Raw genomic sequence first — 22,957 nt, 5'->3', positions numbered from 1 at the left:
ACGAGTCCTAATCACTAGCAGGGGGATGCAACCAAAGTAAAGTTTGGCCTGCTGGCTGGAGACAGTTTTGTTCAAAGTCACAGGTTGGAGTCTCACTAGGCTTGGGCGGTATCATGGTATTATGGTATACCAGGGTATTTTAGAAATCCCAAAGGTGTTGTTGATTTTGTTTCTAATACTTTCATAAATACAGGTGGTGCTCTTTCTATTATACTCACTGCATGTAGTGCACAGCATGCACCACCAGAGTTTAGTTTCCAGTCTCTGATGGTCAAACAGGTAGCTAAGCTGAAAGACACCTCGACACCCTGTGGTAGAGGAATAAGTTACAGGACTGTAAACAGCTGGTGGTCAGTGGAGGGAAAAGCAACATGTTTTTTATATCTAACTTTGTGAATAAAGGATTTATTTCAACAAAACCAGAGCTGGTGATCGCTGTAACAGTGGACTTACTAACTACGTTACTAACAAGAGTAACCAAGATGGTTTGGGTGAGTGTTATTTTGTTTCCATTGAGTCTGAATTAAGTGTGTTTTAGGATGAGTTAATGAGGCAATTCAGCGTTTAGTTAGTTTTCCATGACTGAGAGAAAGTTGCATTTAAAAGGTGCACAGTTGCATTTCTCTGTTTAATAAGAAAAATAGGTGTGAGAATTTTTTTTACATTTTGTGGCTTTCTGTTATGTATTTATTATTCTGTAAAGCTCACAAAAAAATGTTTCAGGTAGTTTCACTTAAGGAAATGTTGGTCTGACTGAATCTGCGCACTGAAAAGCCTGCTGAGCTGCAAATATGTAAACAAGTTTACTATGAAGATGTTGCTCTGACAGTCAAACAGAATCTGAGGCTCCCTGTGCTGTGCATGAAAATATGGAGATTAATCACTTTCCTTTTCATAGAAGATAGCATCCCTCCACTGAGGCACACACACACACACACACACACACACACACACACACACACACACACACACACACATACAGACACACACGCACACAGATAAAGAGAGAGAGACAAGGCCAGTAGAGTCCCTTCCTCTCCTTCCTTTCCTCAGTCTGAGGTGTTTCTGAGAGAGGAGGTGGGTGTTGCTTCCTGAGATGCCGAGAACTAAAGTACCGGCTTAGGGGTCTTTGTTTTGTGTGTGTGTGTGTGTGTGTGTGTGTGTGTGTGTGTGTGTGTGTGTCTGATAATGTGATGAGTATTCTGGTGTTGTTATGTTCTAAATTTAGATGAAGAAATTTGATTAGGTGGTAACAGGTTAAATAAGGTTAGATAAGGACATGAAAAGCTAAATTAGGATAGGGTAGAGTTATGTTAATTTAGGTAAAATCCATTTAAAAACAGATTTTGCACTGAATGTCACATGTAAATGTGCTAATAAACTGCACTCAAGGAAGCTACTGCTTACATTTCTTTATGTTTTACAGCTTTTTAAAATCTAGTTCTAGATACTTTATTTAAAGACCTAGTGACACCAGAAATAAATCTAAACAAACTTTTTACATTAGCTAACATTATGCCTTTTAGTCATCAAGCTTTTTAGCAGAAATGGTTTAAAATTGTTTATCGTTCACTAGCACACAGTAAACATGCTTTGTTATTTCAACATCAGGTTTTGTTGTCAATTTGTTAACTGACTAACTAGCGTGTTGAATCCATCCTGTTGGTTTTTTGGTTTCCCTTTTTGAATGACAAATACAAATCACCACTGTCTGCTGATATGAGCACTTATCTCCTCTTATGTATGCATAGAGCGTATGTACTAGTTGGCCATACAGCCCTGTAGTCTTTGCAGTGTTTTTTTTTTTGCAACTTTTTGGCCTGGAATCAGGTAACAGGAGGCGATGCAAAAGGTAGTGTTCAGATGTTGGTTTCTGCTCATTGTTTAGCTATCTGATCGCAACTTTTTTCACTTTGACTGCCCTCATGTCATGGTTTTTAGCAACAGAAATGACATGTTTTTACTGACAAAGTGCTAAAAATACACTGAACACTACCTGCTCAGCACCAAATTTCAGACAGACACAGTTAGAGACTTGCTATTGAGTATAGTGGAGCATTTAGCAACTGAAGAGATATGTCCCTCAGGAGTTGGTTCCAGACCAAAAACATAGCTAAAAGATCTCAGATACATGAGCTGGCCAGAAACGTGACTCGAAACATAAGATATGGTACATCCACAACTGCTGGATGTTTAAATGAGCAACTGTTTGCTTACAAGTTCACCGTAAGAATGAAAAAGGTGATATGTTGCCTCTAAGAGGCCAAAGACAACAACAAAAACAATGCAGCTATTGTGAGACTATGGGACAGTCAAGCACTACGGTTATACATTGACTCTCAAAGAAGTCAAATAAAGAAATAAGGAGAAAAAGGTTGCTTGCCTTGAATATTCAGATTAAGTGTGTAATTCTGATGAAGTCACAAAGCACTTTAACAGGTCTGATATGCCTGACGATAGCCGTAACAGCAAAGTAATTCAACTAATCTCCCCGTAAAGTACAGACCCTCTTAGTCTTCTTATACTGCTGGACTCATTATTCAGACACACTGCTGTGCCTCCCGTGACATTTTCCCAATTACATGCAAAACAAAAAAAGAGAAAAGACTAAAGCATAACAATATCGAGCCATTTTAAAAAGTAATCCGACTCCATTATTTGAGTGTTGGTAAGATAGCCTGATGTTTAAATGACAGCTGCAATAATCGAAAGTATTGTGCTTACGCTGATTATGATAAAATTATGAGACTGCCTGTAAACATACTGACTTGAGTCCTTCAGCACGGAGCAGGAAGCTGTCAAAGATATTGATTTAAGTAGAGTGTAATGTCATCTGCAAACTTTTGATAGCTGCTTAGAAGACAGACATCAGCACTGGGGTACCCGAGGTCAAAGTAAATTAAAGATTAGGTGCAGAATTAAGAATAGAGGCTAAATATATAATGGAGGTCATTAAGGTGAAGGTGCAAATGGGAAATTAATGTGCTCTGGAGCGTTTGTGTGTGTTTGTGTGTGTGTTGTAGTACGGGGAGGAGATGGGGGGTGCTATATATAGCCATCACTCTGTTATTTCTGCTCATGACAGTTATAGTTTAAAATGATGGTGGGAGGGGAGTTTGGAGGCGGCGGTGGGAGGGCGCTGAGGAGGAGGAGGAGGCGGAGAGGGGGATGGTACGGGAAGCCGGGAGATGTAGTGCGCAGAGTGTTCGTCCTGACAGTTGATTAGTCTCCATTAGTTTGTCAGGCTGACTCGGCTGGATGGATGAAGGAGCCGGGGAACGTGGGCGTCTGGGGGCCAGGCGGGCTTTTTTGTCCCCCTTCGTACAGGATTCTGACATACGGGCGGGGCTGGAAGAAGAGGCCGGAGGTGGACGGGTGCCTCCCTTTTGTTGAACTGTGTGTGTTGCTTTGGCTCACGGCCACATTATTATCTTCTACTATTGCCTTTAATGGTGGGGGCTGGTACTTACTGTAATCAGTTTCCTCTTTCTGTCACTCTGTCACTGTCAGTACGCCTCTGTCTGCTTCTCTATTGTTCATATCTTTAAAAAATGTGTGTGTGTGTGTGAGCCTGTTTCCCATAGGAGCACATTAAGTATGAGAAATCAGAGTCTGTCAGCGCAGCCCCAATGGCTGAATCATTTCACTACATCAGCAGATTTTCGGGTTGAAGGGTTAGCGTGTTACTCATGACTGTAATTACCTTGTACCAGGTATGTAAGTGTAGGTAATGATTCATGTGTCTGGCCTTTTTTCTACAGGAAACCTGTGAAATATTTAAGACTCAGGCAAAGATTATGAATATGGAAAAGGTCTCTGGAGCTGAATAGCCCTGAACATAAATACAGATACTCACAGTGAGAGCTGCTTCAAAAATCAGGGATCATTTTTTACAAGACAATTGGCTCACAGCTGAAACTGGCATACTTACTGACAGTCCCATACATTTCTCAAAAATAGTGAATTATGACAATTAACTTGTTCTCGTTCTGGACATTAACTGTCACCAAAACAAGTTCTGTTGTAGCGTTTCTATCCTCATAAAACCCTCACAAAGCTGTCTTTTTAAAATATTTGAAACCTGCATTTTTCACAATTGCTTATTAAAGGTCTACACCTTCCCTGTCTTTTGTAGCTACATCACTACTTTTTTTGGCATGTTACCTGTTGATCAGTAGAATAGTTTGAAGCTATCGGCAGCAATGTGTATTGTCATTTTTGCATTATCATTTGCACTGTCATACATGTGCACAAGATACAAAAAACAAATGTTGCACCATAGTATTACTGAAAACTCAATGAAGTACCTTTTAAGCAAGGCTTTGAAACGGAAAGAAAAGGAACAAGATCTTCCCCTTAAGGCCAAGACAAACCAAATCAACATGAAAGAACCAGTGTATCTCAAAAGTGGCACCTGAACACTCCGCCAAGACTACAGCCAAAACATGTATCTTGCTTTATATAACAAGTTTTATTTTCATGTCATGCCCTCTTTACTTTAGCTATTTCTGTGCTTTACCCACGTCCGTTTTTTCCTCCTGTGAATTGAGCCGATCGGCAACTCAGAGTGATTTATTCACCAACTGGCTCCACCGTCTCCAACATCAATTCAACATACTGAATAAGGGAAAAAAAAAAAGCCGACAAGGGCTGACTAATGCCAATGCTGTGGGACACACCGCAAAAACTTTTCACACGGGACACAAACTTAAATGCTTCTGGGTAGCATGTAAACACTGGTGTGCAGATAGCACAAGCTCTCGCTGGTCTTGCATCAGCAGGCATACATGAATGCAGCCTTAACACTAGGAGCAACAGGCTACAACAAGGCTAAAAACATGACACTAGTTAAGTTTTTCAAAACAACTTGGCACATTGGGGCTTCAGGACACTTGTATTACATTGGACAAGCAGTGTTGAGACATTTTTTAGTTTTATTATGTATTTTTTTAACGTTTGATTCCTGGTCACCATTTGCTTCAATTGTTTGGGAGATGAGTGCAATGCACTTTCCCACGGCAGTGTTTTGTGGACTACAAAACCTTGTATCTAATGACTGAATTGTCATTTTTGAGTTAACTAACCCTGTAAGGGTGCCTTTGGCATCAATATAACATGCAAAATTGTCTATTTTTGACATATTGGGAGTGAGAACAGGCAGCATATTTCATTATGTTACAGGAATAGGTAATATGATTACATTTATTAATTACTTTGTAGTGTGTCGTGACACATAAAAAAAAGATCCATGTCTGTTTGATCCTGTAGGCAGCATCAGAAACAATTACACTGTCACACGAAAAACAGGAGCAACTGCAGCGGGAAATCGTTTTCCTTGTTCACTTCTATTCAGGAACCATTATCACTGTCACTGTCTCATTATGCATAACAAAAGAAAGCCTCTCTGTAAAAAAGTTAATGTACAGAAGCAGCAGAAAAATGTTCTACATCAGCATTTTTAGCTGGGGACAAAATTAAGGCTGACTCTTTGCTTCCCCTTCAGCCCTCTGTTCTCGGGAAATATGCCCTCATGACGCTGAGTTCACTTCACTGTGACTACAGCATTGTGAAAAATGTTTGCAATAATTTGTTGCCACAGTGTTAGATCATAGCTTTCTGCAACCGCCACCACAATGGCCCCTCAAGCTACTAACCAGCCACCAAATGTACAAAAATAACAGCTTTCACTGCAGAAACAGTGATGAAAGGAAGAGTAAATCGGTGGAAAGCTGTAGGTAATAAACCTCCTCTGCACCGAACATCAGCGTCAGCCCACCAATGAGTTGTTGCCTCATGTTGCTGTATCATTTTGGAGCACGCATTCAGCTTCATGGTCACTCTGCTACCATTCATTCGCCTCTGAAAGAGCTGCAGAAAAACAAAACGGAGAGTCTGTTTGATATTGAGATCATGACCCTAAAGGGAGCTGAGAAAGCGCCTTGCTGTTGCTGTGTTAGATGGTGTGGAAAGAAGCCATTTCATCATAAACACAAGCACAACAGACTCGTGTGTGTGTGTGTGTGTGTGTGTGTGTGTGGCATGAATCTTATTTCCTCCGAAATGTGATTTTGAAATGTTAAAAACGCCAGGAGAAATGAGAAATTGAAAACATGCTCAATGCGTCGCGTCCTCTCAGGCAGGCAGGTTCGGGAAATACTGGAAATATAAAGATGTCGCCCTTGACATCAAAGCCAGCAAGCAGACGTGTGAGGCCTGCACACACACACACACACACACACACACACACACACACACAGAGGCCCAGACACACAGCGTTTGATATCATCTCAGGAGCTAGACACATCATTTATATGCAAAACCCCCAGAGCCCCGAGTCCCCTTGTTAATATGAGCTGTAGCTGTGGCGGCAGGTGAGTGACACGCAGGAGCAGCCATCCCCCTCCTCCGTCACTCCACTCAGATACAAGACAGAGCTGCAGGAGAGGTCAGCAGGAACGCCGCACGCCGGAGTGGCTTTCCGAAGGGAGATTAGTCCTTGGATGGCGGGGGAGCCGGGATTTATCCCCTGGCTCCTCAGCTTGAGAGGTGGAATTGAATCGCAGTTATTGAAGGGGAGAATGACATTGAGGACTAAATTCACGGTCATCTGGTTTTTACATTATATTTCCATTATATCCCCGCTGCCCAGGGTGTGTCCGTGCCGCTTAAAATCACAACATGATTGTAAATTAGATGCACCACAGAGGTGAGATGAATGGGAAATGTGTTTGAGAAATCAAAAGCGGTGATTATGTATCGGAAAACACTGAATTAATAATCCGGCCCTCTTTTCGGTTCAGGCCAGTCTGCGCTCGCTCCTGATGAAGTTATTCAATGTAATTACCGGCAAATTGTGGAATCGCTTGAGAAACTGGCATGAAATATACATCAGCCGCCGTCTGAAACCCGACAGTACAAATTCAGACTCGTGTCGCTGCTTCCTGTTTCTGCCTCCGTCCGTAGTTAGCGGCATACTAAGTGGATGCTCCTCGCATTGTTTCGAGCCAGTCAGGCAGCAAAATGCCAAGCCATCGTTTGCTGAGACAAAGATGTCAGAGCAGCATTTTAGGCGGGTGACAGAGCCAGAGCTCAGCAGGTTCCATTCGTTAAGCTTCAAACGGCTGCAACTGCTGACAAAGTTTTCAGCAACAGGAAACGCAGATTTCTGCTCGGCTCCTTCCTCTTTCTCCCTCCCCCTCCTCACTGTCTCTCGCTCAGCAGTATGTTCAAGATTAGCTTTCCTTGTAATGCTTCATATTCTGTGCAGACTATTTCCTGTGTCTGAAGGCTTTGTTATTGCAGCGAACTGAACTCTGTTTCCATACACGCTGTGTTTGTGTGTGAATGCTGTTGCAGCAAATGCAATTTCCCCTCGCTCACTCGCAGAAATATTCTGCTCATGATTTGATTCAGGATGTTCAGGCCTGCACCACGAGGGTGTTACATTGGGTGTTATGAATATAAGACGGAGGGTCAGCGGGTCAGGGAATGAGAGAAAAACAAACAGCAGACGTGCAACAACAAGATTCAGAGATATTTTGCTAAATCAGGAAGGGCACTTGGATTTTAATCTCAAATCCCTCAAGATTCCTCAATTTCCAATCATGACTGCACTTTCCCAAACAACCTTGTCGTCAGCCGTCCCAGCGCTTCAGCAAAAGATCCACAGAACAGGGATACTCCACTTCCTTTGCATGGGGGCCACCTTTGCAAAAAGACAGGAGGCCGGGGGCCAGTCGCAGCAGGTCAATACATGTTTCTAAAATTGTTGGATTTAAGAACATTTCTAGGATTCAAGGACTTGCACTTTTTTTTAAAAAAAATAATGAATGAATCACTTTAGTTTTTATTGTGCCCCTATCAGGGGCCAGATGTGTCCCGCAGGCCTTGAGTTGAGTATCACTGCTTTGGGCTTGTATTTCTGAGATCCTGCATTGGGTGAGGAACCTGTGTGCGTCATTAGATGAGTAAGTGAGTGTGAGTGTCTTGAAGAAAGAGGAAATGAGGGGAGAAAGATAGAAGCCAGATAAAGTCTGTGTGTGGTGCACACGGTTCGTATGTGTACACATGTAGTCGGCTGAAATGTCCTTTTTAAAGTCTCAGAACCTCCGTGTCTGGCTCTGTGTTGGTTTGTCTTGTGTTTAGGTGTGTTTGCACACAGCTGTGTTTGATCCAGCCTGCCTGCTTATTGCCTCTTGTACCGCGGCCTCTGCTGTTTTCCTGCTCGCCTGACAGACAATATGCCCGAGCGCCCCCTCAAAGCCTTATTGGCTCTTATTGCCATCGCACTCAGATCCAATATGCCAGTATTGATTGTGTTGAAATGCAATCAGGGTCTCCATAGCAGAGGAGCAAACAATCTAAATTTAACAAAACACCTCCGCCGGCCTTCAGCCCGGCCCTGAGAGCACCTCACGAAGAGGAACAAATGTATTTATGTGTGTGGAGAGAAAAAAGAGGATCCTCCATGCCGCCGTTGCTATTGTTAGATGCTCTCTTTAAGAAGCCTGTGAGGCCGCACAAGCAGAAAGTGCAGGAAGTGACCTCAGCCTTGACCTCACTTCCTGACATGCAGGCGTTTGCAGCATGTTGTCAAAGCAAAACAGAAGTCAGTTAGCGGACAAACTGTCTAAAATGAAACTCGTGTGCAAACAGCCACTGTTTGGTGACCTTAAGTACAAAAAGGCTGATTTGAGCTTTGGGAAAACACATACTTTGCATTCCTTCAGGGATTATGAAATTATTAGACATTTTCACTCTGGCTGTTGAAGTCTATGACAATTTGAAAACTATGTCAATATGGATAGTTGAGGAAAAGCACTGACATACTTCAGTTTCTTATTTAATTTCTTATTTATTTTTTTAATTTCTTGTTTATTTATTATTATTCTATTATTTACTTCTATTATATCTATTATCTATTTTATTTATTTATTTTACTAATAATCTGATCAGCATCAACTAACCAATACCAGTAAAGTTCACATTTTATGTTACACGATAAACCCGTTTTAATATATTATGTATCTGTATGCACGTTAGGCCCTGTGTCCACATGGCGTTTTTCTTTGGCAGAACTTCATAGGACTTCATAAAAAAGCGCTTCTTTTCATATGACGTGCACACAGGTTTTTTTTCTATGACAACAATATCTCAATATTAACATAAGCTGGTAGGCTAACAACAAACAAAGGGCTGACTACACAGTTGACAACAATCTTACAACAGTGCAGTGATGAACGCACCTCTGGGTATAAAGTGTGCATTATAAATAAATTTGCCATGCCTTAACACTAGCTTAAAAATGATAGAATCACACCCTCCTAAAGGCGGTAATGATGGCCTCAAATTATCGGGGGGGCCATGTCCTCCCTGGCCCCCTGTTGGGGCACCACTGCTCAAAAGGTCGGACAGTTTTCTCAGCTTATAGAGGAACAATGTGGTCTCGATCAGCTCAAGTGAAAACCGAGAATCATCAGAATCTGAGTTATGAGTTTTCTTCCAGCAGCGAAAAGTATTCACACAATGACATTAGACGACACACTCTCAACATCTCCATACTTTTTCTTGCGAGGAAGAAAACCGTGTGAACACTGTGAATAACTATGATTTGTCAGCTTGATAATGAAATTCTGTGCCGCCCCCCCACCACTCAAAGTTATAAATTGCACTTCTTGTGAAAGTCTGTGTCCTCTTCAAATCAATTTACGACAGAGGAAGGAGAGGCTGCAATTTTTAATAAAGTGGTAGATATTTGTCTTAAAATGCTGTGAATTCATTTCGGGAAACATGTCCCTACCTGAAATGCAGCAGTTACCCAAAAACAGTCTTTCCGTCCTCAAAAACACAACAGTGTGTTAGCATGGATGGCCAATAATATTAAAAAGTTTGCTTTTCACTTTTTTTTAAATAGCCGCTATCAATCACCTTTTGGAATAGGTGTCATTTTTTCAGAGGCAGTTATCTGAATGTGAAATGAAAGTCTTCAGGTTTGTCATTATACAGGGTTCATGCATATTTTTACCTATGAATTTCCATGACTTTAATGCAAACTTTAAAGACCAGACATTCTCTGAAATGGCCATCAATATTCCTTATCGACTCTTTTTCATTACTATGTAATAGCTTTTTGAAATATATATTATTTTTCAAAAAATACTGAATTCAGAACAGGTTTGGAGTTGTATATTTAAATATAACTTAGGGACTGTTTGTTATTTATGAGGGAGAGGGGTTGATGCAAAAAGGGGGGGGTGTCAAATTATTTTTTTAAGCACTGGGGAGGGGCTTACGTTTTTTATTTTGGCTTTAGGGGAAGGGCATATGTACATTTTCTATTTATTTTGATGCCGATATTTAAAGAGAACATGTTTCTAATGGCCTTTTTTTCTTTAAAAACTTTTGCCGAGTTTTTTGGGTTTTTTTTCCAGAGGGTTTGGAAGGAATGTTTTCTTTAAAAATCACCAAAAATTACAGAATTTATCACATCCAGAAACTGTAAAAACAGAAATTATCTTTGGATTATAAAATTTCTGACCGTCCTTGAATACATCGTGTTACCATACAGGTTTGTGAAACAAAATTCCATGGCTTTCCCAAAACTTTCACGGTATATTATGTTTTCTAAAACTTTTGCAGGCCTGGGAATTACTTTTTGCAAACTCTTTGACTTTTCCAGGTTTTCCATAACTGTAAGAACCCTGATTATAATGGACTCTGAAAACAAAACAAGTGTCTGCTTAGATGAGCTTTAGTGTTTGTGGAGAAGCTTTTCCATTAACACTGGGAAAATATAAAAGTGCTTATGTGAGTTTTTGGCTTTTCAGGCTGTGTCTTCAGTGTGGACAACATCATGTTTAAAAGAAAAGTTTGACAAAAGTGTAATTAAGAGGCATCGCTTCTACATCTCTGGAATTGGCACGAAATGATACATACAAGTGATAAATGATTCTTGCATTGATCTGAGATGGCAGAATTCTTCTCCTCTTTCACTGAATGATTTTGTTTTCACACTTTGTCAGTTTCTGTGAGTGTTGGATCTCGTACATAGACCATGAAACAGCGATTTAGAGATATCCAAATAGTCCTTTTTCCAGACAGTTGTGGTTGTCTCTCTCCTTGTGCCAAATCTATTCCCACTCCCATTAACCAGCTCCAGCTGAGACTTCAAGAGCTTCTGAAGTTATGCGAACCCCTCCCACCACTCTGGACATGTTAGGGAGTTTGGAACCGGGCATTTTTCAAACGCACATTTGAAGTTTCCTCTAGTTATTATGAAATGGAAGAAGCAGTGTGCCTCTTTCTGCTGCACCGCCCTCCACTCCCACCGCCTGCTACACCCTCCTCACTCAGAAAGCGGCTCTCTAGCGAGGCTTCGAGAACTTGCGGCATCAATAACTGAAAAACGCAGCTGTTTTATTTAAGTGCATTTGACAAATGGGGTTAGAAAATTCATGGAAAATGTTTGTTGAGCAAAGCTGAATTAACTCTTTCTGAAGCTGCGCTGATGAGAGCAGCATCTTCAGAGGGTGCTGTGAGTAATGCTTCAACTAGCCGCATACACAGTGGCCCTGCAGACCTTTAATGTGATTTCATTCTTGTGAGCGCGGACTAACAATTTGCCCGGAGCCATTGTCAAACGGGAATAGAGACGCTTTAAAGCTGCTTGTGTTTTCAACCCATCACATCAAGGGGTGGCATTCGAAAAATAGCGCGCTGATTGGGGTCAATTTGCGTGCGCGCTATGGTTTGATTGCACTTACACCCACGTGGGATGCTCAGCGGTTTGCCGGTGTGATGAATTTGCAGTCATGGAGGAGAGATGAGGGAAAAGCAATCAGAGTTCAGCGTCCACAGCTGCAGCGTGAACATATAATTCTCTATTGTAGTGTGACGACTTGTGATAGCACCTTGATAGAGTTCATACTGCGTGATGACATGTGAAACACTGTGCAGAACATATCACATGCTGTGGAACAATATAAAGTGCACTGGTCACATACATGTAGCTCTAACTGCAGTGTGTTTACAGACATAATGTGTAACTTTTCTGCATTTTCTGTATTAAAACGACTAAAACAATGTTATATCATTTTTTGAGTTGGGTCTTTGCATCATCTAAAATGTTTGCAACAATATTCAAACTCAGAGAAACGTGTTGTTTTTAATCAGAGAGAAAGTCCATAGGCAGGTTTCCATTACAAATTTGCACAAAACTTGAGCGATATTTTCAACTTCTCCTCTTGCAATAACATTTGAAGAAGCATGGCGATGGATGTTCAAAACATTAGCAGGTTTATTTTTATTGCAGCCACCGCACTAGCCATCATTATTTCCAACTGAAGGTGATGTAGGCGTGTTATGCGAGCAATAAAGGAAAGGTAAGCCCGTTAAACATGGCAGCGGCCACGAATGAGAGATTTCTGGGAGGTGATAGTCCACGAATCCACAGAGGAATTGTGGATTTAAAATTTCGGGATGATCCGCTCAACTTTTGAAGAGTTATGCGATGTAATAATACCTCTTGAAGTGCGTGCTGCATCATGCCCGAGGAAGCCAGTTCCTACCGACAAGATCATAGCCACAGCATCACGTCTTATAATGCCCAAAAAAGTGTTTTTGTTTTCCATGTTTTTTTTTAAACTGTGTCTTCATTAGTAAAAACTTCCTGAAAAATGAACATTAAAGGAATCCTAACCTGGAAGGAGCTGACTGCAATGATGGCATTGCTCTGTCTTTTGTTATTGTTTTGGCTGAGAGACTCCTGGCAGCAGAAAATTACATGTTGTATATTTAATGAGTTTTTACAGATTTTTTTCAAGGCTATTTGCAAAGAGCACAACTGAAAAAATATTTTCAGTGGAAATAAAAATGAGCTACTATTTAATTCCCAGAATTTTTAGTAATAAAAATTGAAAAATGCTGGCTTAAAGGGTGCTTTCAAAACCCGCGTTCACTCATTTGCAGGTGCCATCTTTGCTTTGTTACGCTCCTGAAAAGTACATGATGTGGTTCAAACTATAAAATATGTGGGGCAGCTATTTGTGTGTAATAACTGTGTGCATCTCTTTTTCAGTCCATTGTTATAATTATGGACAAAAGACAGAGACAGGTGTCACAGAGGCACAGCGGGTAGTCAATTATGAAATAGATATCAAGCACAAGCACTCACTCTGTCATAATTACACATTCGTCTCATATTTCACGCGGGTGTCTGGCTCTCTTTAGGTCCACTATTGTTTCCGAGGAGTCATATGAGAGTGGTGGGATGCAGGTTCATATGAAGAGAGGCCACCTGTTGCTCAGCAGGGTCCCCATCTGGCGGGAGATTAAAGTGCGGGTGTGGGGGGCGTCTATAATTTGACTTAATTACTTCTGAAGAGACTGGGTGATGGATTAGTACTTTGTTTCTATTAGCATACGCTCGGTCTCTGGTTCCCAATGGTCCTCCACTGCCGCCTCAGTTGTCTAAAAGCATCCATCCATATTCCTCCAACTCGAAGTCTGAATCAGGATTAGATGATATATTGTTTTGCTCCTATGTGAGGCTGAAATTAAGTTTTTCTTTTGCTGTTCTAGCAGCAGGGCTCTAAGGATGGCTGTTTGTTGGTCCTCCACTTTGGTAAAGACTGAAATATCTCACCAATTACTGGATGAAATTCCATTAAAGTTTGTTCAGGCTGTCATGGTCCCCAGAGGATGAAACCTGATGACTTTGGTAATTTCCTGACTTTTCCTCTGTAGCATAACCATGAAGTTGAGGTTTGTAGTTTTGGGTGAAATGGCTCAACAACGATAAAAGTGCCACAAGGATGATATTTTTCTGTAGGCTGAGGCAGACGTTATCGTTGCCCTAGATCCCTCGTCAAAAAGCCTATGGGAGCAGGTGAGGCATGTGTTTGTATTTGCAGAGCTCCGATCGCGACTATTTAGTCACATTTTGTGACCACGGAGCACAAAAATATTGAAAATATTAGTAATATCAGAAATGGAGAGCTGTTTGTTTGTTGCTCGCTCACAGTGAATGAATCCTCACAGTTAAAGGCGCCACACTCTCTGTTTAACTGTCTGCTGATGCTAACATGTTACTGTTGACCTTCAAGGTCAGAAGCTTCAAGTCCAAATCAAAAACATTTCCTGCCTGAGATGAGCCAGATCCCTCAAAATAAAAGCACCATGCGTCCAACTTTGTTTTATTTAATTACATAACAGATAACATTACAGATCATAAACACGCATCTAAGAGGAGCCATTGAGCCGAGAAGGAGAAGCCAACTTTGAATGTCATATTTATAAACTGCAACCAGCACATCCTCCTTAGTCTGCCTTTAACTACTGGATATTGACCACTTGATGTCATCCATACCTAACGTGATGGATGTTTTTCTCAGACAACAAAGACATTAAAACTACAGTGTTCAGGAAAATTCACCATCATATTCAATTATTGAATTTCTCCAAAATATATTTTATTATATTTAGTATTTAAATGCCAAGCGTATCTCAAGGTTACCGCTGGATAAGTGTCCCTGACTTTAATGAGATTCTAACGCTATGAGAATTTAATCAGCTTTGGTTTTAAACTGTAGAGTTTTTGTTACATTTCAAGGTTAAAGTGAGATTATCTAACATTTGAAAGAACAAATTACATGATCTGCGTCTCTCACAAATGAAAGTTGGCTTCACTAACACCCAGCCTTGATCAGTCTAACAGCGATTTGGTGCTCGAACCTTGACTGGTCCTGTAGCTTATGGTGCTGACTTTACAACGACTTTATTGATTCTAAAGCAACACCTGAACTGAGCCTGTAAGATGTAATTTAATTGGTTTCAAATGGAAGGAACCCAAACCACTGCAACTGCAACAGTTCTGGGGACTCCCTGAGAGGAACTGCCCTCTGGGGAGCTGCCCAGAGAACTGCATATCCTCAAGGGTTTTTTTCACTGTTTGCATTTGCACTGCCAAAAGTAATGTTTAAGTACTGTAAGTCAGCCAGAGGTTGGTATAGCATTGTCACTTTTGCTTTGACGAATCAAAATCATACAGTATTCCCATAGTTCCCATAGCACATATAATCAGTAAAGTCTTGACTTTAGTGTGGGCCCATTTGTCCGTAATTTGTCCATTTTATTTCGTCACGAGCTGTAGTAGGCGCATTTCCATTACATCTCAAATTGCGCAAAATGAAATTGCGAATACTAAATATGCCTGATGGAAACACGTCAATTTGGTGGCATTTCAGGCAATACAAATAAGCCATATTTCGCAAAACTGCAATGGAAGCACCTTTTTCACTTTTATAGCTCATATGATGTGTAACACCAGGTTGCGCTAATGTGACTTTATAGATGACAACTGCCTCTAAACCAAAAGAAGAAGAAAAAGTACAGCAAATTCACATGACATTTTACAAAACATGACTTGGTATGTGTGGACGGAGGAAGAGACCGAGATCTTTCTAAGTCTTATATGAGACAAAGAAATAAGGGCGATATTAGATTGGCTTTATTGAGTGGCTGCAATAGAAATAAACCTGCTAATGTTTTGGACATCCATCGCTATGGTTACTGGTTACTACTATGTTACTGCAAGAGGAAATGCGTACAAAAACTGCTAGAACGCTAATGTGTCATTTGAAAAAAAATGACTTTCTAATTGCTACAGCTCATTGTAAACAAAAATTTAATTCAAATTATGACGACATGCTTAAGCAGTTAATACTTTGTAGTAATGAGCAACAGCTATTTGTTGGCATATCAACAGACCATCTGCTGAAACCGTCTGACTGACCTCTACCTTGCACACTCCCCTCCACTACTGTACACAACAGAAGCATTTTAACTGTATGTTATTTAAATTAAATACAATGATAGATCAGAGGTAGCCTGAATAACAAGGAAACCCTCACTATTTCACGGTAGAACCCTTCTGAAAATGTGGAATGAAAGAAGATTATAATCCTGAGCTTCGTCTAGGGATGATGTTTAGAGACTCCGGGCACAACACACCCAGATACCAACTTTAAACTGCTCTGCTCTGCAACAAACAGGTCACCAGGGCCCCTGTACAGTTTCACAGTCAAGAGCAATTTGCAAGCCTCAAACCATTTCACACTTTGTTGTTATTTTTAGGTCGACTCCTCATCTTGTGAGTTTGGAACAGGCTGGCAAACAGTTGGCTGGTGGAGGATTTAAAAGAGAAAGTATATCTAGAGTCATATTAAGGCTTTAAATCTGATTTTCAGTAACACTGTTTTATGAATTTCGATTGACCTCTTCACACTTAATAAACTTCTCTCCGTCCACCACATAAGAGTTAGTTTAATTTCCGATTTTGCCGGACGGACCTGGTGTACAAGCTTAAACTGATTTAATTTCATGCAAATCAGTTGAGCCAGCATTTGTCAGCGTGAAATGTTCTGCCAAAACGTAGTTGTAAAAGTAGCCTATATCAGCAACCTTTGCTGATGGTGTCACGGCGCCAAATCCATGAGTCTGACAGCCCGTTAGCCGAGCACCAGAAACATTAAGGAAATCAAATTTCAGTAAAAGGGGTAAAGTGAGGAGACAGTGACACACGTGTTTGTTTACTAAAATGTTTGTGTGTTTTTTGGTGTCAATAGATGACACATGGCAGAGTTTGTCTCTTTAGAAAACTACAACTGCACCAAAATTGCAACATTTTGGATTTGAAGCTAATGAAAGAACGACACGTTTTACCATTTTGAGCTAAAATTTGGTCAGACACCCTGTTTTGTATTTATTCCTGTCGCTCGCTTTGAAAGTGCGATCATTGACAAGGAACGGCTGATTGAAGCTGAAATTAGGAATTTATCTATGTCTACATGATGTCAACTATTGCACTACAAAACTAAAACTGTTGGGACGTGGTATCATTATATTCCACTCGGGAGCGGCTGCAGAGTCAAGTGTGACACCTAGTGGTAAAATTCGGTATAATGGTCTGTTTGGTATTTGGCTTAAATTCATATTGGTTTAAAAACGTTTACACCACCCAAACCACCTTTTAAAATGATGGTTGGATTACTTTTCTGAACAATTGTTTGGGAGTGTTGGCATTTTTTTTCTTCCGCTGTCAACATGCCAAAATTTTGCAGAACTCTTCATCAAAGAACACTTGGCTTTTTAGGACAGACGTCACAATGCCACTTGAAAATTTGACCACTTGATCGATATAAAATTGACAAGTTATAACCATTCACATTTCTAATTTTGCGCCACATTCTTTACCTATAAAGAACTCTTTTTTTGTATTTTCATTGCCCACATACTCCTCAGTAAAGCATCAGCATCTGAGGTACAAACCATCCCATGTTGTAAAAGTCTGGCTCAGATGTCAGAGGAAAGCAGGTAATGTGACAAGTGAGCTCCTCCATGTACAAGTTCCCAGATGTTTCCTTGAATCTAGATCACAACACATCCAGCAGTAAATCGTGATGTCCCAAAGCTACCTTTGACACTCCTGAGCACGCCCACGCTCGCCGTCACTCGACACCGACGCTGAACTTCTCCCAGCCAGGTAGTTTGGACAAGCTTTCCGCTAGCAGAGTATCTCAAGTGACATGTTGGGTTCTTCTCCCGTCAGGGCTCCTGAAGTAATTGAGGAGGCAAGCACAGCTCTCACTGCAGACATTTCAACGGGCCGACTGGAGGAATGTCAAGGGCTCGGGGCTGACTGGAGAGTGTTTTTAAATGCGTGTGTGTGTCCAACTCTGCATTGCTTGGTTGTTTTTCAGTGCAGGTGTTGCCTTTAAGACATGCAAACCTGAATATGCACACAATCAAATCGCTGCACACCGACACACAGCGATGACAGTAACTAAGTGCAGTTACTCAAGTCTTGTACTTCACTTCGATGCTACATTGCACTTTTACTCCACAACATTAATTTGTCAGCTGTAGTAACTACTAAAGCAGAGATATGCAGGCTACAAAATCATGTACTTTTAACCTACTTTCAGACAGTGAGGTTGTTGTTTCCCTCATTGTTTGCAGTGTAAACAAACACAATGGCACCAGTTCCACGAAGGTAGGTGGCAGCATCAAGGGAAGAAAAAGGGTTGCTGCTGCTCTTATGAATGTGCACAGCTAATTATCTCTGATTATGAGTTCATAATGGTTTAACTTTTCTATTGCTAACAGTTTTCTCTATGTTAAGCTTTAACCTGCTCTATTTGGCTTTGTGATGAGATTAGAGGAGGATAGCAACAGCCTTTGTGTATTGCACTGGTTGAATGTAGCAAACACTATTCAAAATATAACACAGACATCGCTGTGCCACAGACACACTTTGTTTCTAAAAGCACCTTCACTATGTAGGGATGACTAGAGGCTCCACAATGCCATATTATTGTAACATTGTAATAACATATATTGAGTTTACCTTTTTCAGCTGCAAATTATGTCTCCAAAAAGGGCCTTTTTTTTTCATCTGTTTTATCAAAAAACATAACATTTTTCAGTCTGTTCTCACTTTAAGTCTTTTTTTTGCAGCAAAATACATCTAATGGACTGGAAAAAGAAACTAATTTCATTATTCTGGTAGTATACAAAAAGTTTAATTCATATTTGCAATAATACAATTACAAAATTGATACTTGGCATCCATGACTCCATACAATAGTGCCATGCGAAAGATCACAATACTATGCTGCATCGATTTTTTCTCCCACCCTACACTTTAGTCAGCTAAAGGAGCTGAATACTTTTTGGAAGGAGCATTGTAGAGGGCGAGAAAGTGGGGCTGATTAAGGCTCGGACATACTTTTCGCATTAAAGGTCTGCGGACATCTGCGATCACAGTCACGCTCATGATCACGCTCACAGTCACACTCACGCAGTTCTATTTATAGTACAACTGACGGTCCACGTCAGCCCCTGGCAGTAAATGGGAAGGCTGGGAGATGAGCTTACCGTCCTACTATTGCCAACATGGTGTGAAAGTGAAACTAAACGATGCTGCTGGGTCGTGAGTGACAGTCTGTCGAATATCCAGCTTAAAACAAACTTAACCATGGTGAAGCCCCTGTGTTGACAGCAGTGTTATGTACTGGACTGAAGTGTGGAATAAATGATCCGTCTCTAAACATAGTTTAGGTCAAGGGAGATTATGTTACTCAATAACCAGCGTGCACTGTCATGTCTTTCCCAAAGAAAGGGAAATTGGGGCTCCAAAAAAAGGAAAAGAAAGCAAAGGAAAAGACAAAAGCTTTTGACTTTTTTCTTACCAAAAAAAGGTGAGCACAATGAAACACGCTTTAAGAAGGATTTGGCCAGTATCAGCAGTTGTTGAGATTAAAAAGCAGCAGAAATCTTGATTACAGAATATTTGCTTTCAATAACATAAATCAATCAGTATCATTAATGAGCATCACGGCTAATGTCATATCATGTATGTCAGAACTTAACATCATAAAGCATATGACCTTCAGTTTCAGAGATGAGGGGACAGAGACTGCATATGCAGAGCCCAGAATAAGCTGCTACGCCCCTGCTTCTTTCCAAAAAGCATACCTGCAATAACAGACACCACTTTAAATTATCTTCCTTAGCATCAACCAGCAAACAAAGTTCTCAAAACATTTCTACATATGTAAAACACTCATGAACTAATTTGGGATTTTTTTCCCCCCTCTCTTACACTGAACTTAGCTTTTTGCCTGAAAGGTAACAACAATAACAACACCGGCTGTTTGCTCTGGTTGCAGTCTTCAGCAAATTATGCACCACAATCAACAGCACAAAGCATCTAATGGCAGACCCACGGTGCCACCAAAACATCCCGCGCCTGTCAGAGAACTTAATCATCGCAGAACCCGTATTTTAAAATTCAAATTTGCGCTCTTTTGCAATGCTAATGGCAGAAACCCCCCCAATCAAGCCGGCACGTCTCGGCAAAAAAAAGGCTCCGAATGCGATTTTCGACAGGAGGCTAATGTCAGGGTGCACTGTGCTGAAAAAACAGCCCACAACTTGTACTTTGCAGAGAACAGGAAGTCAAAGTTGTGTGCGGTGCCCGAGTGGCGCGCTGCTACAAACGCAGCAGTGCAGCCGTCGTGGGCTTTGATCACCAACCTGCTCATTTACCACAGCTTGTCTCTCAAGCCGCGTCTCCAGGCAACTGAGGGCTGTCAGCGGAGGAGATGGCGTCGAGCGGACAAAACGCACTCTCGAGGCCTCCTGTCAGCCTGAAGACTGGTGATGGAGGCACACTTAAATCCCTGAGAGAAAGAGAGAGAGAGAGAATGAAACAGAAGGAAAAGACACAAAGCTTTTTTCTTTCTATATATATATGTAACCTTTTTACCAACTGAACAAATTACAGGTAGTTTTCTCCCATCAAGACACACGGCGCCTTTTCATTTAGCCGTGTGCCTTCATAATACAGTGTTCTAGCCATTTAGCGAGGGGAACAGTAGATTTATTTGGCTCCCTTTTCTCCCCATCTCCAGTAAAAGCTTCCGCCGGAGCTCTGGACACAGATTGAGAGACACATATGTATTTAGAGATTTGCCCAGGCAGCCTTAAATGCTCCGTCTAGACAAAGACAAGGCAATTGCATTAGCATTTAGCCGGCCATCCAGTCTATTTGTTTTTATCTTTATTTACCCAGCAAAGCTCTGCTGTGCGCTCTTATTCAGCAACGCCCTTCACACTCGCTCAGTTACAGACATTAAGACCTGGGAGCTGCCCAGTACGACCGCAGTCTGATGCCAGTCAGCAGCTCCATCTGAGCAGTCGGCTGTTAAGCACCTTGCTCAAGGGCATCTTAACAGGAGTTGTTGAAGGAGCATAGAAGCGTGTCTCATTCACTCCCCGCGTCCAGATTTTCCTCGCTCCTCCGGTCACAAATTTGCTTTTCGGATGTTTGCCTCAGGGCAGATGCTCCACCAATTTTCCAGTTCCCATTTCCCTCCTGTTTTTTTTTTTGTTTTTTGTTTTTTTTTTTACTCTGAACCATCCTTTGGTGGCCATTACCCTAATGGTAAGCTGGCGATGTGAATGTGTGAGTTGTCAACATCACCAACTGCTAAAGTACATTTGCAAAAAGAGAACAAACTTTGCTTCAGATGGGTATCATTAAGATTTTACCATTACTACTACTCTTACTGATACTGCTCATCAATGTGGTACTTTAACTGGAGTCTAATTGGTTCTTTTTTGGGGGGATTAGATTTAAAAAAACAAAAAAAATTAAGAACAGAATCAACATTGCTTTATTTTCTATGTACAGTAGTTCGCAAAAGTCTCGGGCCACCTTAGATTTGTTGTTTTAGACTGAAGTCAATCTTTAGTGTGAAACATGGAATCGCACAATCATGACAAAAGGTAGCTCAAACGATCAATATTGAGTTTTGACATGTCTTGACTGCAATCTGGTGTAAATACACCAGAAGATTACTATTGTTAATCTCATATTGCCTCTCCAAGAGAGCCCAAGACATGCTTAGTGGAAAGGAAGGTCAGACTAAATACTTGCAACTTTGGTCTGTTGAAATTTATTTATTCTGAAGTAATTGTGTATTTATACATATTTCCTGTATATTTTGGTAGTATTTTAGCAAAGAGACTACTGAGCAATAAATATGTATCTTTGTTATAACCTCACTAAAATAACAAAGTTTAAGGTGGCCCAAGACTTTTGCACAGTACTGTATGTGAGAACATTATATAAGTTAACATTCTGCAACAGCGCTGAATTGAGTAAATCACTGTCAGACTTTAACATAACACTTCGGTTGATTAACTTAACAAACGGTTAACTTAAGGGCATATGAACTATGAGCTAAGCAGTCAAAAATGGTGCATTTTGACACTTGTGACACATGTGATGCACTAGATGTTGCTCAATGTTTTGAAAGATTGCTCATGTTTTTGCCCTTACGTGCAAAAGAGTTTATTGTATGAGAAGTGTCGCCATCAACTTTTAAGAAGTATAACTAGACTTTGGAGCATGTCAATGAGAACAGGGCACCTGTGTGTGTGTGTGTGTGTGTGTGTGTGTGTGTGTGTGTGTATTGAAGCCGACCACACCCCTTTTACATGTATCAGGCTGCAGGCTCAAACACAATAATAATCATTATTTATTATTATTATTATTATTTCTATAGTTTTGTTTTAATGTCTATGGACCTCCCTATGAGCTGAGTCCTTAAGTCTACTGGACTGAAGAGGGAAAATGGATCACAGATGAATGTTTTAATCTCGTTGCATATTAGAAATGGAGTTTTTGAGATAAAAACAATAAAAGATGAAGCGGATGTTACCTAAATAAACAAGAAATATGATTTCCTAAAATCTCCGATACAGATGGCAGAACCATTAACGTCAGAGCTTATCGATTCTCTGGTCTCAAATAATTTAGCACAGGAGCCCGTTAAATACCAGTTTTCAGTATCCATCCCTAGACTTGACTATTTTGTAAAGAGAGTTCACATCAAATTTTACATCAGTGTAAATTTATGGGAGAAATTAGTCGCCATCACTCTAAAAGATATAAAGGTGACTTTAATGATTTTGATGTCCCTGCATTTCCTATTTTTTCTTTCTGTTACCAGTAGACACAACACTAATCCCTCTGGCTATGTTTAATGGAGGGGCCCTTTACACATCTGTGCTCAGGGGCCGACTGTCCCATAGTTGTCTCACAAAAAGCACTTTCTGCGTTGCTGTCACTGCAAATAAGATAAAATTGTCTCTGTGATAACTTAGTTGTAAAATCCTTCCTGTTAATATTATAAGGCGATGTTCAGTATTATTTGTGGTCTGATAAGCCTTCAAAACTCATACATTTATAACACAAACTGGCCTTCCTGGATCTTGTTTCATTGTCTTCAAACAAAACATCCCCACCCACGCAGTTTTTTTAAACACAGGGCTCTATTTTCGGTCTGAACACTCATTCACATCCATGCATTTGCTCAGTTTATTTTACCTT

General features: G+C 40.7%; 1 protein-coding gene and 1 long non-coding RNA gene across 2 annotated transcripts in view; one reads left to right on the top strand and one right to left on the bottom strand.

Moving 5' to 3' along the window:
* Positions 1-22,957, top strand: part of rftn1b (raftlin, lipid raft linker 1b) — a 140,255-nt gene that overhangs the window by 22,928 nt on the left and 94,370 nt on the right. The gene's annotated exons all lie outside the window — the stretch shown is intronic.
* The window catches only part of LOC148188311 (uncharacterized), a 103,556-nt gene continuing 98,960 nt past the window's right edge, over positions 18,362-22,957 (bottom strand). Inside the window, exon 3 of the long non-coding RNA XR_015777982.1 lies at positions 18,362-20,240. This is a non-coding gene — a long non-coding RNA (uncharacterized LOC148188311). The remainder of the gene's footprint in view (positions 20,241-22,957) is intronic.

This window comes from Plectropomus leopardus, chromosome 11 (assembly GCF_026936395.1).
Source record: "Plectropomus leopardus strain MGB_pleo_1.0 chromosome 11, ASM2693639v1, whole genome shotgun sequence".
In the NCBI taxonomy this organism is placed as follows: Eukaryota; Metazoa; Chordata; class Actinopteri; order Perciformes; family Serranidae; genus Plectropomus; species Plectropomus leopardus.
The sequence above is the reverse complement of the archived record's forward strand: the minus strand, read 5'-3'. Positions and strand labels throughout refer to the sequence as shown.